Below are 14,120 nucleotides of genomic sequence, written 5' to 3'. Positions count from 1 at the left end.
CAATTCTCAGCCCCTGCGACCCTGCCTGCAGGAGAGGCACCCCAAGACGTGCATGAGAAGTATTTTCTTCAAGTCCTTACTCCACTGAGTGGCCTGGTTCTACACTAACCTTCTAGAAGGATTTACTTGGTAGTCCCCACCCCCCCAGGTTTTCTTGTCTGCTCTTCTCTGCCTGCCAGGTAACTTCACATCTGCAGCTGCTAACGTGTTCTCTAGATGTTTTAGGGGTGTCTGTTCCATCTTCCCAGTGAGAGGGGAGGGGAGGAGTTATTCATGGACTGCCTCGAATTCCAGTCCCTTTCCTGGCTGCATGATTCAGGCAAGTCACTTCGCCTATCCGAGCCTCCATTTCTTCACTGGAGAAATGGGGATTCTACCTGCCTCAAAGGTGAGAGTGCATGGCATCTCATTTCAAATACCTTCCCAGGCCCTCTTTTTGGTCTGTCTTGGTTCAGGTTTCCTTTCCTAGTCAGCTTTGCCAAGGTGGGTCACATGGCTCAAAGACAGCTACCTAGGCTGACCCGTCTTCAGCAGGGATTGAGGGTAGGGAACACATCTCAAATGTATCTACCACACTCACCACCTTCTTTCCCTCCCAATCCGCTTTCATTCACGGATGCCTTCAACAAATATTTACCAAGTATCTTCAGAAAGGGCACTGAGAGTTTGAAGGCAGAGGAACCAGGCCCAGACTTGTGTCTTTGGGGAAGGCACTGACCTTCTATGGGCCTCAGTGTCCTCTGTGACATGATGGAGGCCACATTTCAACTATATCAAAGGTTCTAAACCCTGGGAGAACATCAGAATCATCTAGGGAGTTTTAAAATCAAATGCTAAAAGCCAGCCTCACCCCCACCCCTGCCCCTGCAAAGATTCTGATTTCATTGGCTGGAGTAGGGTCTAGAGGACACACTTTAAAAACCCCAGTTGATTCTAATATGCAACCAGGTTGAGGACCATTGGATTAAAGTTGAATCATTAGATTTTTGTTAATAATTGAATGGCTAAAATTGTCCTTAGCCTGCAAGAGGTGCTCAATAGATGTTCCTCGAAGGAATGAATTCCCTTCAGCTGTAACATTGTGTTCTGAGTTAATGGGGTATTGCAGAGCGCCAACTGGCCCATAATAAAGGGTTTTCTCAAAACCAGGGGCAGAAAGACACTGGAGGAAGGAGGAACACTGCCAGTTAAGGAGGAGTCTCAGAGTGGTTCTTCCTTAGACGTGGACCAAGCTGGATTCTCCAACTCTTCTGATACTTAATGACTAGTATGGGAGCTTGGAGGCTGGAGGACTTCCCTGCAGCAGGGATTTGGCTTGAAGGTCTGAAATCCAGCATGAGATCCCCCTACTCAATAGCCCTGTGACTCAGCAAGTCAATGAGCAGTCGGATTTTTTTTTTTTTTTTTTTTTTTTTCTTTTTGAGACAGAGTTTTCTTCTTGTTGCCCAGGCTGGAGTGCAATGGCATGATCTTGGCTCACCGCAACCTCCACCTCCAGGAAAACCTTAAGCGATTCTCCTGCCTCAGCCTCCCGAGTAGCTGGGATTACAAGCATGTGCCACCACACCTGGCTAATTTTGTATTTTTAGTAGAGACAGGATTTCTCTATGTGGTCAGGCTGGTATCGAACTCCTGACCTCAGGTGATCCTCCCACCTCAGCCTCCCAGAGTGATGGAATTACAGGCATGAGCCACCATGCCCAACCTGAGTGGCCAGATTTTCACCTGCAAAGTAGGAATACATATTTCTCCTTCACTAGATTCTGGGAAGGTTGAGAGAGACAAAGGATTGGAAAGCACCGTGGGAACGTAAGACGTTATTCCTGTTAAGGTGAATCCCTGGTAAATCCCAGATATATGGCTGCCTGGAGTTTCCCTACAGGACCAGGAGAGAGAGGCACTACATTGTCCAGATCTGACTTAGAAAGTGACCGTGGTCCAGTCATAGTTCTCCCTGGAACTTCAAGGAGTCACCCATTCCCAGGAGGGAAGGAAGGACGATAAAGTATACACTGCCCCACTTAATCACCTCCCAAAGTCCATACCTCTTAATAGTGTTGCATTGGGGATTAAGTTTCGAGATGAATTTTGGAGTGGATACCGTCAATCAAACCTTGGCACATGGCAAGAGAGAAAGAGACAGGATCCAGGCAGGCCTTGGTTCTCTTGAGGCTTGTATCTTAACATTGACCTTCACCTTTTATAACTAATAGGTTTATTGGCACTCAAAGAGCCTTGACCCATCTAGGCACAGAGAATATGCAAAAGCCTATAAGTGCAAAAGACCCTGCTGTGCCCCTCACTTTGCCCTGAATATCCAACAACATCTCACTGAGGTATTGAAATCCCAGTCATTGAAAGTGCTCAGGCGAAGCATAGGTGTCTACCTATGGAAATGTTGACAAGTTGATCTCAAAGGCCTGATTCGACCATGTGATTCCAAATTTCCACAATGAGCGGTGAGAGCGATATTTTAAGATTGTTTTTTCTCCTTCTTGGCACCTGGTGCCCCATGCTTGACACTTGGTCCCTGGCAAGGAAGCCTGTATTCCTGGGGACGGGAGTGGAGCAGTGTGCAGTAAACAAAGAGTACAAGAAAGTTCCTTCTGCCCCCTCCCCACCTCAGCACACACACATCCCCGTGGCAGGAGAGCGGTGTGGGTGTGGGAACAATGGGAACCTATGAGTCACGGGGATAATGCAAGGCAGGATAATGTTTCTCCAAAAAGGCTCCCTCCAGCCATGTCCGGAGGAGCTGACGTAGGCAGCTGATAGGCTGTGACATCTGAAATGACCCTTAATTCTGGGCAGTCACTTGCCTTGCTGTGAATGACCTAGGTTTTCTTTTTATCTTTTAATTCAACTTTTATTTTTAGCAAAATGATATACAAAAATACCTTCAGAAAGTCGAATAACATTACCTGGATTACAATGGAAAATAGCAGTTGCCTACCTCACCTTTCCCCAACCCCAGTCCCCAGAGGTGACCTCTTTTGGACTTTCAAGTTATTTCTTTTTATTTTTCAAAATATCATCCGACTGTTTTTTCTTATTCCATGATTATTTTTCTCATCCCATTTAGTTAGTATGGATTATCTTCCTACAACAAAAGGTGAGGATTATCCCCTCTCCACTCCAACACACATCCTGTGCTTATCCTCCTAATATAGCAAGATCTCAATTTATGGTTAAATCTCAATTTGGTGTTTACATTATTGTGAATGCATAAATATTACATAAGGTTCTTACATTGCCCTTTCTTTCTTGCATGACATTTGTTTTCCCTGTGTTTTCTTGGTTTTGTATGTTCCTAGAACTAATCGCTCCCAAACTCCCTGCTATAGCTGTAAAGCTCCTTTCAAATAGGTTATGTATTAGTCCCATTTGTGTTCTTGCCAACATCTCTTCCAGGGTTTATCATCTTTCTGCTCCCGGGTGGATGGTTGCTCTCTAGGTGTGCTGCACACCTACTATCCTGGAACATTGCTTCCCCATTAATTGGGAATTCCTTTTGCCTCTATCCTACGTTGGACCCCCTGGTTTTTTTAATCCAATGCCATCTGCCTTTTCTTGTTTACTTCCTTGTTTGGTGAAATGCTTCAGTGCTTCCTGAGAAATGTGAAAGGAAGATAAAACTTTTGAGGCCTTGTATGTCTAAAAATATCTTTTTTCTACCCTCAAGCTTGACTGATAGTTTGGCTGGGTATCTAAATGTAGGCTTAAAATTTTTTTTTCTTTTTTTTGAGACAGAGTCTCACTCCATCACCAGGCACCAGGTTGGAGTGCAGTGGTGCGACCTCGGCTCACTGCAACCTCCGCCTCTCGGGTTCAAGTTAAAATTTTTTTTGTTCAAAATTTTGAGTTTTTTCCTTTGTCTTCCAGCTTCCTTTATGGCTGTGGGGAAGATCAGTGACATACTAATCCCTGGGCCTTTGTATGTGGCCTGTTTTCTCTCTCTCTCTCTCTCTCTCTCTCTCTCTCTCTCTCTCTCTCTCCCTTTCTCTCTCACTTTCCCTTTCTCTCTCTCTCTCTCTCTCTCTCTCTCTCTCTCTCTCTCTCTCTCTCCCTCCCTCTCTCTCTACATTCTTTAGAATATCTTTATTTCCAGTGCATTGGTTGGTGTATATTTCCATTCACCATGCTGGTCCTTGGAGCTCCCCTTCAATCGAGAAGCTCATGCCCTTTGCTCCTTTCTGGGCCTCTTAAGTTTTATCTTTTTGAGTGGGACCACTTGGATTGGTCTCCTAGTTTTCTAATTGTTGCTTTTTGTCTTCTTCTCCTACGTTTGAGAGGATTTTCTAATTTTTATATCTCAGCCCTCTAACTGATTTTTAAAAAAATTCTTCTACCAGCTTTGTGCAGTGGCAGTATCATAGCCAATGAGGTTTATCTGAGACATGATTATTGCTAATTGAAAACTTTTCCCAATACCCCCCCATAATGACTTGAAATATAGTTGACATTGGCAATTTTTGACAGTCTCTATGGAGACTGAATTAAAAAAAAATTCTTCTACTTTATTTTCATTTTGTTTCTTTTTTCTCAACTTTTCATTAAGAGAATTGCAAATATACAGAAAAGTTGAAAAAATAGTATACTTAAATGATAATATAAATGATACTTCGAAAAAATAGTATATTTTTCCTCTCTATCTAGGTTAGTGCTGTTCAATAGAAATACAATGTGAGACACACACATAATTTTAAACTTTCTAGTAGCCACATTAACAAAGTAAAAAGAAACAGATAATATTAACTTAAAATATATACTGTTTATGTTAAAATATTATTTCTACATGAAATTTATATTTATATATATATACATATATATATATATATTTATTTATTTATTTATTTATTTTGAGATGTAATTTCATTCTTTTTTCCCAGGCTGGAGTGCAATGGCACAATCTTGGCTCACTGCAACCTCTGCCTCCTAGCTTCAAGTGATTCTCCTGTCTGAGCCTCCCAAGTAGCTGGGATTACAGGCACATGCCACCAAGCCTGGCTAATTTTTGTATTTTCAGCAGAGACAGGGTTTCATCATATTTGTCAGGCTGGTCTCGAACTCCTGACCTCAGGTAATCCAGCCACCTTAGCCTCCCAAATGCTGGGATTACAAGTGTGAGCCCCTGTACCCAGTCATAAAATTATTAATGAGATATTTTACATTCCTTTTCTATACCAAGCCTTTAAAATCTAGTGTGTATTTTTTAGTCACAGTATGTCTCAGTTCAGATGATGTCAAGGGTTAGTAGCCACAAGTGACTAGTACTGTATTTTCTAATATCATTAAAATTCATATTTAAGTTTCCTAAATTGTGCCCAAATTATCTTCTGTAACTGGTCTGTTTGAACCGCGATCTTATCCGATTCCATTTGGTTGTTAGGGCTCCATAGTCTTTCTAAAATCTATCATAGTCTTCCTATCTTTCTGTTTCCCCACAGCATTGACTTTTTAAAGATATAGGCAAGTTGTTTTGTAGGATGTCCTTTATCTGATTGTTTCCTCATGATGTTATTAATTTCTCTACCACTGTGTTTACTAGGGACTGGAAGTTAGATGGTAGTTAGATTCAGACTAAATATTTTTAGCAAGGATACTACATAGGTTGCTATCATTTTAAATTTTCTTTTTCTTTTTTTTTTTTTTTTTTTTTGACAGAGTCTCGTTCTGTCACCTAGGCTGGAGTACAGTGGTGTGATCTCTGCTCACTGAAACCTTTGCCTCTTGAGTTCAAGCAGTTCTCCTGCCTCGGCCTCCCGAGTAGCTAGGATTACAGGCATGTGCCACCATGCCCAGCTACTTTTTGTATTTTTAGTGGAGATGGGGTTTCGCCATGTTGGCCAGGCTGGTCTCAAACTCCTGACCTCAGGTGATCTGCCCACCTTGGCCTCACAAAGTGCTAGGATTATGGGTGTGAACCACTGCACCCGACCCATAATTTTAATTTTCAAGAGTGTTTCTTATTTTGTGAACATTACTTTTTCTCATAGCATCGTATTCTTGTTTTAAAGGTTGTGATATTTTTCTGAGAATATATAAAAGAGACAAAAGATATATTTGTATATATGTATTCCATTTTCTGTAGTATCTCTGAGTATTTAAAACTATTTTTTCTTGTTTATTTTGGTTTCCCTTTTTCATAGTGAAGCCTCTCTTGCAATACCTAGTGATACTTGGTTGTCCATTTATATTTAAGGCTGAAGCTCTGATTACAGTTGACCCCTGGACAGCATGGGGATTAGGTTGAATGCCCATGTTACACAGTGTGGTAAGAGGGTGTGATCCCCTTTCTGGAAGTGTACCCACAGTCACATTCACACCTGTGCAAGATAAGGGGTATACAGGAACACTCATGTTTGTTGAAAATCCATGTATAACTTATGACTTCCCCAAAACTTAGCTACTAATAGGCTATTGTTGACCAGAAACCTTACCAATAACATAAACAATTGATCCATGTGAAACAGAAGCTATCTGCTGAAGGTGGCCGGGCAACAGGGCAGAAGGCTCATGGCTTCCCCCACCACTGAGCTGCCGCATTGTGGACCATCTACTCAGATGTTCACGTCAGAGAGAAATGAAAGCGTTTCTTGTTTAAGCCTCTGTATTTCGGGATATTTTTTTTTTTATAACAGCCTATTAAGCATCCTAATAAAAACAGTTCCTCTGTGAAGCCTTATGTGACACCCTCCCAGTCTAGACAAAACAGGTGTCACTTCTTGTACCCCTGACCCAACACTTTTCAGATGAGAAAACAATGACCCAAGGTTACATTTACAGTTAATTTACTGTGGAGCTGAGGCCTGAAGCCAGATGCAAAGCATTGGCCTGAATGAAGCCCAGGGTTCCTTTACTTTCTAACGTTCTAGGGTTCTGTGTAACCCGTTATTCAAGGGGTTTGGCAGGCACCAGTAACCCCACTGGAGGCACCCATCTCATCAGATGGAATGGTCTTCCCCGCTCTCCACGCTCTCGCCACACTGATGTTTCCATTCTACAATGCAGCCATACACTGTTTCACTTCCGGGCCTTTACATGAGTTGTTCCACGGGCTAAAATATGCTTCTTTCCTCTTTTTACCAAGGTGACCTTTTCAAAACGCAACTCAAGGGACACTTCTTCAGGAAAATCTTGCCTGTCAGCTAGCCTGAAAGCTTCAAGAGGGCAGAGACCAGGTCTGGCTTTTACTTATTGTTTGATCCCTAATGCCTGACATGGTGCCACAGTAAACATTTGTGGAATGAATGAATGAATCCACCTGAAAGGCCAGGGCTGTAGCCCCACCTGGAGCTTGGGAAATAGCTGGGCTAACCTCACAAAGGGCCTTCCAAACCCAAGAGTACAGTCTACTAGGACTGATGTTGTAATCCATGTCTTGCCCAGAGGAAAACCCTCATCCCGGGCCCAGGAAGCTCCTAGAGAGATGCCTCAGAAACTTTCATATGTATATGAATAACCAGGCTCTGATTCAATAGGTCTGGGCTGACCCAGGATTCTACATTTCCAAGATGCTGCTGGTGTATGAACCATACCTGTGGGTAGCATGGCCTTAGAGGGGCCCAGATTCCCTCTAGGAGTCCATCTGTCCACTTCCCTGCTCTGCCTGTGGCCAGAGCCCCAGAGCCTGTCTCCTTAGCCTGGGTCTTTAGTCTGGTAGGCCTTTCATCCTATTAGCCTCCTAGGAGAGCATCCAAGATCAAGGCCCAGTCTGTTCACTCCAGAGGCGCCACACCACCAACCTGGCAACTGCACCCTGGACGCCCTGTCCTTGCTGCCAGCCACCACCTCCTATCCTCTCAAGGCCAGTTCTCCGTCTTGGCACTGGTGGCTGCTGTGACACTCTTGGACCGGAGCCACCCCTTTAACTTTGTGTTTTTCCAGGGTTAATTGACTTTAAAACACAAAGACTGTGTGTGTAGGAAGGTTATATCAGAAAAGAGAATACAGGCTTGTCCGCAGGGCCCCTTGTTGTCTGGTGCGCATATGTGTGCGCTGTGTGTCTGTCTGCCCAGGGGGTCCTCGGTGTGGACATCTGGGTATGTCTGTGTGTCTTCCTGGGCCTCTGATTCTAGTGCTCTGAGCTCCGAATTGGGGTGTGTATGGCATTGGGTGGGGAAGGCAGGAAGGAAGGGCTGGGGCACCAGCAGCTTCATCCCTGGGCTTCTTTTGCCTTCACTGAATAAACATCTTGTTTGTCCACCAGACAGGCAGTGTAGCCCCAGGGCATACACGCCTCCTACTGCCCCCAGGGCTCAGGACTGGCCAGACCTGCACAGGAAGTCTGGCTGAACCATAATCCAGGCGTGGGAAATGTCAAGGCAAGCAGCGCCACACCAGGCCCGGACACCCGCCTCCCACCCCCACCCTGCTGATGGGACCAGGCAGTGCCCCTGGTGAATGTACCTTCATCACAGCACAGCTCAGAGTCCGGCCTCCTTACCACGCTACCGCTACCTTCCTTGTTCCATCTGGCAGCACAATGGGGCCACTTCAGAGCAGAATCTTATCTGGGAAATCTGCCTTTCCAGAAGGAGCTCCCAGTCGCAGCCAGGAAGGCTCTGGGGCTCCCTGTAAAACGGAACGCGAGGCTCAGTACACCACCTTCTTCTTTGCTAGAGTCACCTGTGACCAGGTGGAGGGCAGGGGCCCCCGCAGCCTCACAGTCCAAATCCCACCATGCAGGGCCATCTAGCAAAGCCAGGGCAGCCTCACGACGAATTGAACTCCACGTCGCTGGCAGCATGACTGGCCCTGAGGGATAGGTGATCTTGCCATTTGAGCCTTAGGGGTTAGAGAGATCGATGCTTCATCCCTCCGCTTCTGGACCGGACTGCAAGGAAGAGAGAGAATCAGTCCTGAGTTTAAAGAGGGCTAGAAACGTGGATTTGATAGCTTCACTGCTTCTTTAGATCACTTATGAATTCTTCCTTTCTTCCACCTCTCATTTGAACAGTGCTAATTCTTCTGGTTTTCATAATGTTTACGAATGAATTGGCGTGTTCCTTTTCTTGCAACAGAAAGTGAGTAGGGTCACGAAAGTGACAAAAATGGTAGTTTCCAAATATTACTGGACTAGAACCCATTTAAGGTCCCTCCTGCCCAGGCCCTTGCCCCTGCCCAGTACAAAGGCCCAAACAGGAACCACTGGACAGAAGCCTGGAGGATGCTAAGCCCTGCTGGCGCTCAGGGCTCTGGGAGTTAAGTGTGTGTGTTGGGGGGCAGGGGGGCAAGGGTGGGGGTGTTCTTTACTTCTTGGGCTGGCCTCCCATGGGGAGCTTGGATAGCTGGGTGGACAGCCTCACCATCCCACCTCATCTCATCCCTCCATGCTCTCAGCGACTTTAAGTGCTCCTAGTCCTCAGGGTCTGCTTCGTCGGCAGTCAGACCCAGTATCAGAGCCTGGGAGTCTGGGAGGTAACAGCTCCCGGGGTGTGGGGTGCTCACCCCACCCAGTTGCCGTGCAGATGAGGATAGGTCAGGTGAGGGCTCTCAGTCTCAGAGCCTCAGAGGGCGCAACAGGATTCAGAGCCCATGCGTTCAGGCGAGGCTTGGACCTCACTCTTGGCAGCTCACCCTCAAGGCCTTTCCTGACTCACCACAGCGTCAGGGAGGTGGGTTTGGACTGTGCTTGGAGTTTGAGCTGTGCTCTTCGCATTTGTTGAGGTTTGGTCTCGAGTGCTTTTAAGGCTCTTTTATGAATGTCTGCATGTGGATGTGAACACATTTCCATGGCACAGAGAAAGGAATAGAGAGGCAGAAAGACAGTGGCAGTGAGGCGCAGGGATAGCCCGACCATCCTAGACTCTCAGAGGTGGGGTCTCTCCCCACTCCAGACTGGGGCTGTGTCTCCCCTCAGACTGAGGATTCTGAGGATGGGGCTGTGTGTTCCTCAGATGGGCTCCCTGAGAAGCTGGTCCCCTGGGATGACTCTTTTGTGCTCGGCCTACGTCTTTCCCACATGTATGGGATGAGTTCACTTTCTCTGAGTTTCAGCGGCTTCCGTAGAAACGCTCAGGGAACAGCAGTCTGTTTCTGGGCTGGAGTTCAGGGAGGTCTGGCCTGGGGGTCTTCTTAACAGACATGGCTCTGGGACATCCCGAGGGCCACCCAGACTCTGCCCACTGAGTCCTGCCCCTCCCACTGCTGTGGGGCAGAGAGGCTTGGAGTGTGAGGTCTGTGGCCTGAGGCCATCTTGCCAAGCTGTCCTTCTTGACTCCTCTTGGACTGAGTGATCATCTGAGGGGCCTCACAGCGGGGCCTCTGGCGTCCTCTCTTCCTGCCCCGCCCCCATGTGACAAGCTCTCTCCCCACTCATCCCCTGCCCGGTGTAGATTTCTTCTTGCCTGTCATGAGCTCTCTCCTTGAAGGAGGTATCCAGGAGCCAGGAAAGATGGAAAAGAAGGATGAGGAATGCGAAGGAAAGCAAGGTCACCAGGAGGGTGTTGCCTGGGCCCAGCAGCCATACAATCGGGTGATGTGCGGTGGCTTTGTAAATTCTCCCTCTCACCACGTTTGCTCTGATGCAGAACAAACAGAACTCCCCGGGGCATTTGAGTCGCTCAGAGGCTGGGATCTTCGTTTTGCTCTCTGTTGCCTCTCGAGAGTCTAGATGCCCAGCGCATAGCAGGTGCTTGGTTCGTAACTGTGGGGCGGGTGACAGATTCTCAGCCAGTGATGTTGGCATGGACATCTGGACCCTTCTTCTAACAGTTCCAAGTTTCCTCTGCCCTCCACCCACCCCCGCGCACTGGCCCATCTGCCCAGGGCTTGGCCAGGATACCCAGGAGGCAAGAACAGGCAAGCCTCTGCCTGGGGTCTCAGTCTCTTTACCTGTGAAGTGAGGCCAATAGATTGGTTTTCTGGTTCTCAAAGACTCCCCTCTACCACTCAAGCAGGAATTTCCTTTCTTCAAAGGAAATCTTAAGTAGAGACTGAAAATGCAAAACGTCTGATCTAGAGGGGCTCAAAAGCAGGAGGGGAGGGAAGGGGCTGGAGGCTCCCCCACTCCCTCCCTAGCCCACCTTGCTCCCCACACGTTCCTGGGGGGCTCCCTTGGGGATCTCACTGGCTCTGTGGAACCCACTTTGAGAACGTCTGGAGGAGCTGCCCTCTTCGAATTCTAAGCTCCCGAGGAAGGGGAGAGAAGGAGGAGGAAGCGTGGAGTGAAGGGGGATCCGGTAATTTCCAGTCGGAGCTGAACGTGGGAGTTTGTGGTGGGAGGTGGAGGCTCCTCCAGCAACACGTCCTGCCCCAGGTCGGGGGAAAACCAGAAGAGACCTTTGAGTGTCAAAGTTATGTCCTCTGAAGGCTGATGAGAGTTCATTGGAGGGGAGGGGTCTGGGCAGGGTCCTGGCAGCTGTGAGCTCTGAGGATGCCGCTGGGAAGCAGAGTCCCCTGCCCTTCTCTGGAGACCTCCAGCTCCTGCCCTCCCATGGAGCGTCACATGCAGCGCCACTGCCCCCTTGTGGTCATGTCACCAGCAAAGCCGAAGCGTCCTGTCCCTGCCGTGGGGATGCTCCAGGTTCCTGGGGGACAAAGACCTGCCGAAGGCCAGACAGATGTTCTCTAGCTGGGGTCAGAACCAGAGAACTTAGAGAATCTCTGCCTCTAGCTTCCCCTTCTCCTTCAGGCCAAGGCTGTCAAAGCAAGAAACATCATAAACCAAAGCCACGTGTTATAGTGTGTCCAGCTCTGGCCTGGGATTGTAGAGACCGGGCTTGAATACTGCTGTCCTCAGCACACTGTGTGACTTGGATAAGTCTGATAAGCTCTCTGAACCTCCATGTTCATTGTTTATAAAATGGGACTCACAATTCCTATCCCACAGGCCTCAGGAGCTATTGCGAGGGATTGCGAAACACCTTTTGCAAAAAGCCCTGGGCAGAGAGGGGCAAGGCTGGAAGGCTTCTGCCAGGAGAAAGCAGTGCCGGGGAGTTTGTGGGAGACAAAGGTGAAAAGGAGAGCAGAAAGGAGAAACTTGCAGTTGAGGGACCCCAGAGATAGGCCCTCAGGATTCATCACCCCTTGTCTTTAAGAAACTCATCTTGTCTGCAAAGCTCTCCAGACCCCACCAATTCCCCAGCAGGAGCTGCTGGGACCATGTCCCTCCTGTCCTCTGTTGAGCCTCATGCTGGCCCTATGGTGGGACACCATAGCCAGACATTAGAGCCCTCAGGTCTGCTGGACAATTGATGCACAGAGACCATCAAGTGTATTCTCTCCTAGCTCTCGGGTAATATAACAAGGATCGCCTTTCCTCCAATTTCTAGCACACTTCTCATTTCTGTCTGAGATCTCATCAGAAGCACCTTTAACATTAACGTTTTGCCAGGCATGGTGGCTCACACCTGAAATCTCAGCACTTTGGGAGGCCAAGAGGTCAGGAGTTTGAGACCAGCCTGGCCAACATGGTGAAACTTCATCTCTACTAAAAAATAGAAAAATTAGCTAAGCATGGTGGCAGGCGCCTGTAATCCAGCTCGGGAGCCTGAGGTACCAGAATCACTTGAACACAGGAAGTGGAGGTGGCAGTGAGCCGAGCTCACCCCACTGCACTCAAGCCTGGGCAAGAGTGAGACTGTCTCCACAAAGAAAAAAAAAAGAGATTCATGTTTCCAGCAACGATCTCTTTGAGGGTAATCTAGGCTTTTTCTGTCATGCACCTTCAAACACGTTCAGCCTCTACCCATCGTCCAATTCCGAACCCACCCTGCATTTTTAAGTATTTGTTACAGCAGTGCCCCAGAACCACCTAGAAGCTACTGCGAGAAGCACAGGACAGATTTTTCCCTCAGAGCCCTCAGAAGGAACCAGCCCCACTGACCTTGATCTCAGACTTCTGGCCTCTACAACTGTGAGATTAATTTCCGTTGTTTTCAGTTACCCAGTGTGTGGTACTGTGTTATGGTAGCAAACACATTAGTTTGCCCCAGCAAACGAATACACACCATTGCATCCTCTTTCAGCTACCTTGCTCTGCTTCTGCCTCCAGAACAGCCCCTCATCTCCAGCTCTGCCTCTGCCCTCACTACCCCTGTGGCGTCCATCTTGAATCTCTGCAATGATCCCAAATCTGAGTTTAAGTCGCTTCCAGGTTGATCACTGTCCTCACGATAGTTGTCCCAGCTCATATTTCCTGCCTCTATCATGTGGCAGGCACAAGGTTAGGGGTTTACTGCCGTTCCTTCATGGAATCTTCCCTTGAGGTAAGTGTAAACATTGTCCCATTTTAAAGAAGATGAGGCCGTGGCTCACACCTGTAATCCCAGCACTTTGGGAGACTGAGGCAGGTGGATCACAAGGTCAGGAGTTCAAGACCAGCCTGGCCAAGATCGTGAAATCCCGTCTCTACTAAAAGAAAATTAGCCAGGTGCAGTGGCACCTATAATTCCAGGTACTTGGGAAGCTGAGGCAGGAGAATTGCTTGAACCCGGCGGCAGAGGTTGCAGTGAGCCAAAATCATGCCACTGCACTCTAGCCTGGATGACAGAGTGAGACTCTGTTTCAAAAAATAATAATAATAAAAATTTAAAAATAAAGATGAAACTGAGGTTCAGAGATGCTAAGTAACTTGTGAGCGTCACATAGCTCATGTATGTTGCGTTGTTTGAAAATCAGTGCACTCTCCTGCCTCCTACACACTGTTCTGCCTCCCAGAGACATCCTTTCCAATTACCTTCCACATCATTACCTGGAAAGCCTTAGGTCTCCTCAGGTTCACTGTGTCTAGGAGAATCTTGATGATTCCTCCCCTCTACACACACCACACACCAGCCCCTCCCTCCACTTCCTGTAACGGCCTTGGAGTCACACGGGTTGGAGACCTGGCTTCTCCTCAGCCTTCTTCCGGGCCCTCTCAGGGTTTGGGGGAGGCTGGGGCCACTGCTTCTTATTTTTGTTTTTCTTTCTCCCACAAAAACCTAGTATTTAGCCACTGCTTCTTTTGAGGCCCCAGTATGTATATATATATTATATATATGTGTGTATATATATATAGATATATATATATATTTTAAGCTTAAGTTTTTATTGATTAATTGATTTTTTTGTATATACATATATATACATACATATATATACATATATATACATACATATATATATACATATATACA

The 14,120-nt window shown here is 47.2% G+C and overlaps 1 non-coding gene across 1 annotated transcript; it reads left to right on the top strand.

Moving 5' to 3' along the window:
• The first annotated feature begins 4,350 nt into the window (after positions 1–4,350).
• On the top strand, positions 4,351–4,491 carry LOC120363339 (U4 spliceosomal RNA). Its single transcript, XR_005578907.1, has one exon. It is a non-coding gene; the product is annotated as a U4 spliceosomal RNA (small nuclear RNA).
• The last annotated feature ends 9,629 nt before the right edge of the window (positions 4,492–14,120 follow it).

The sequence above is a fragment of the Saimiri boliviensis genome, chromosome 4 (genome assembly GCF_048565385.1).
Source record: "Saimiri boliviensis isolate mSaiBol1 chromosome 4, mSaiBol1.pri, whole genome shotgun sequence".
In the NCBI taxonomy this organism is placed as follows: Eukaryota; Metazoa; Chordata; class Mammalia; order Primates; family Cebidae; genus Saimiri; species Saimiri boliviensis.
Note: the sequence above shows the minus strand (reverse complement) of the source record. Positions and strands in the feature narration are given on the sequence as shown.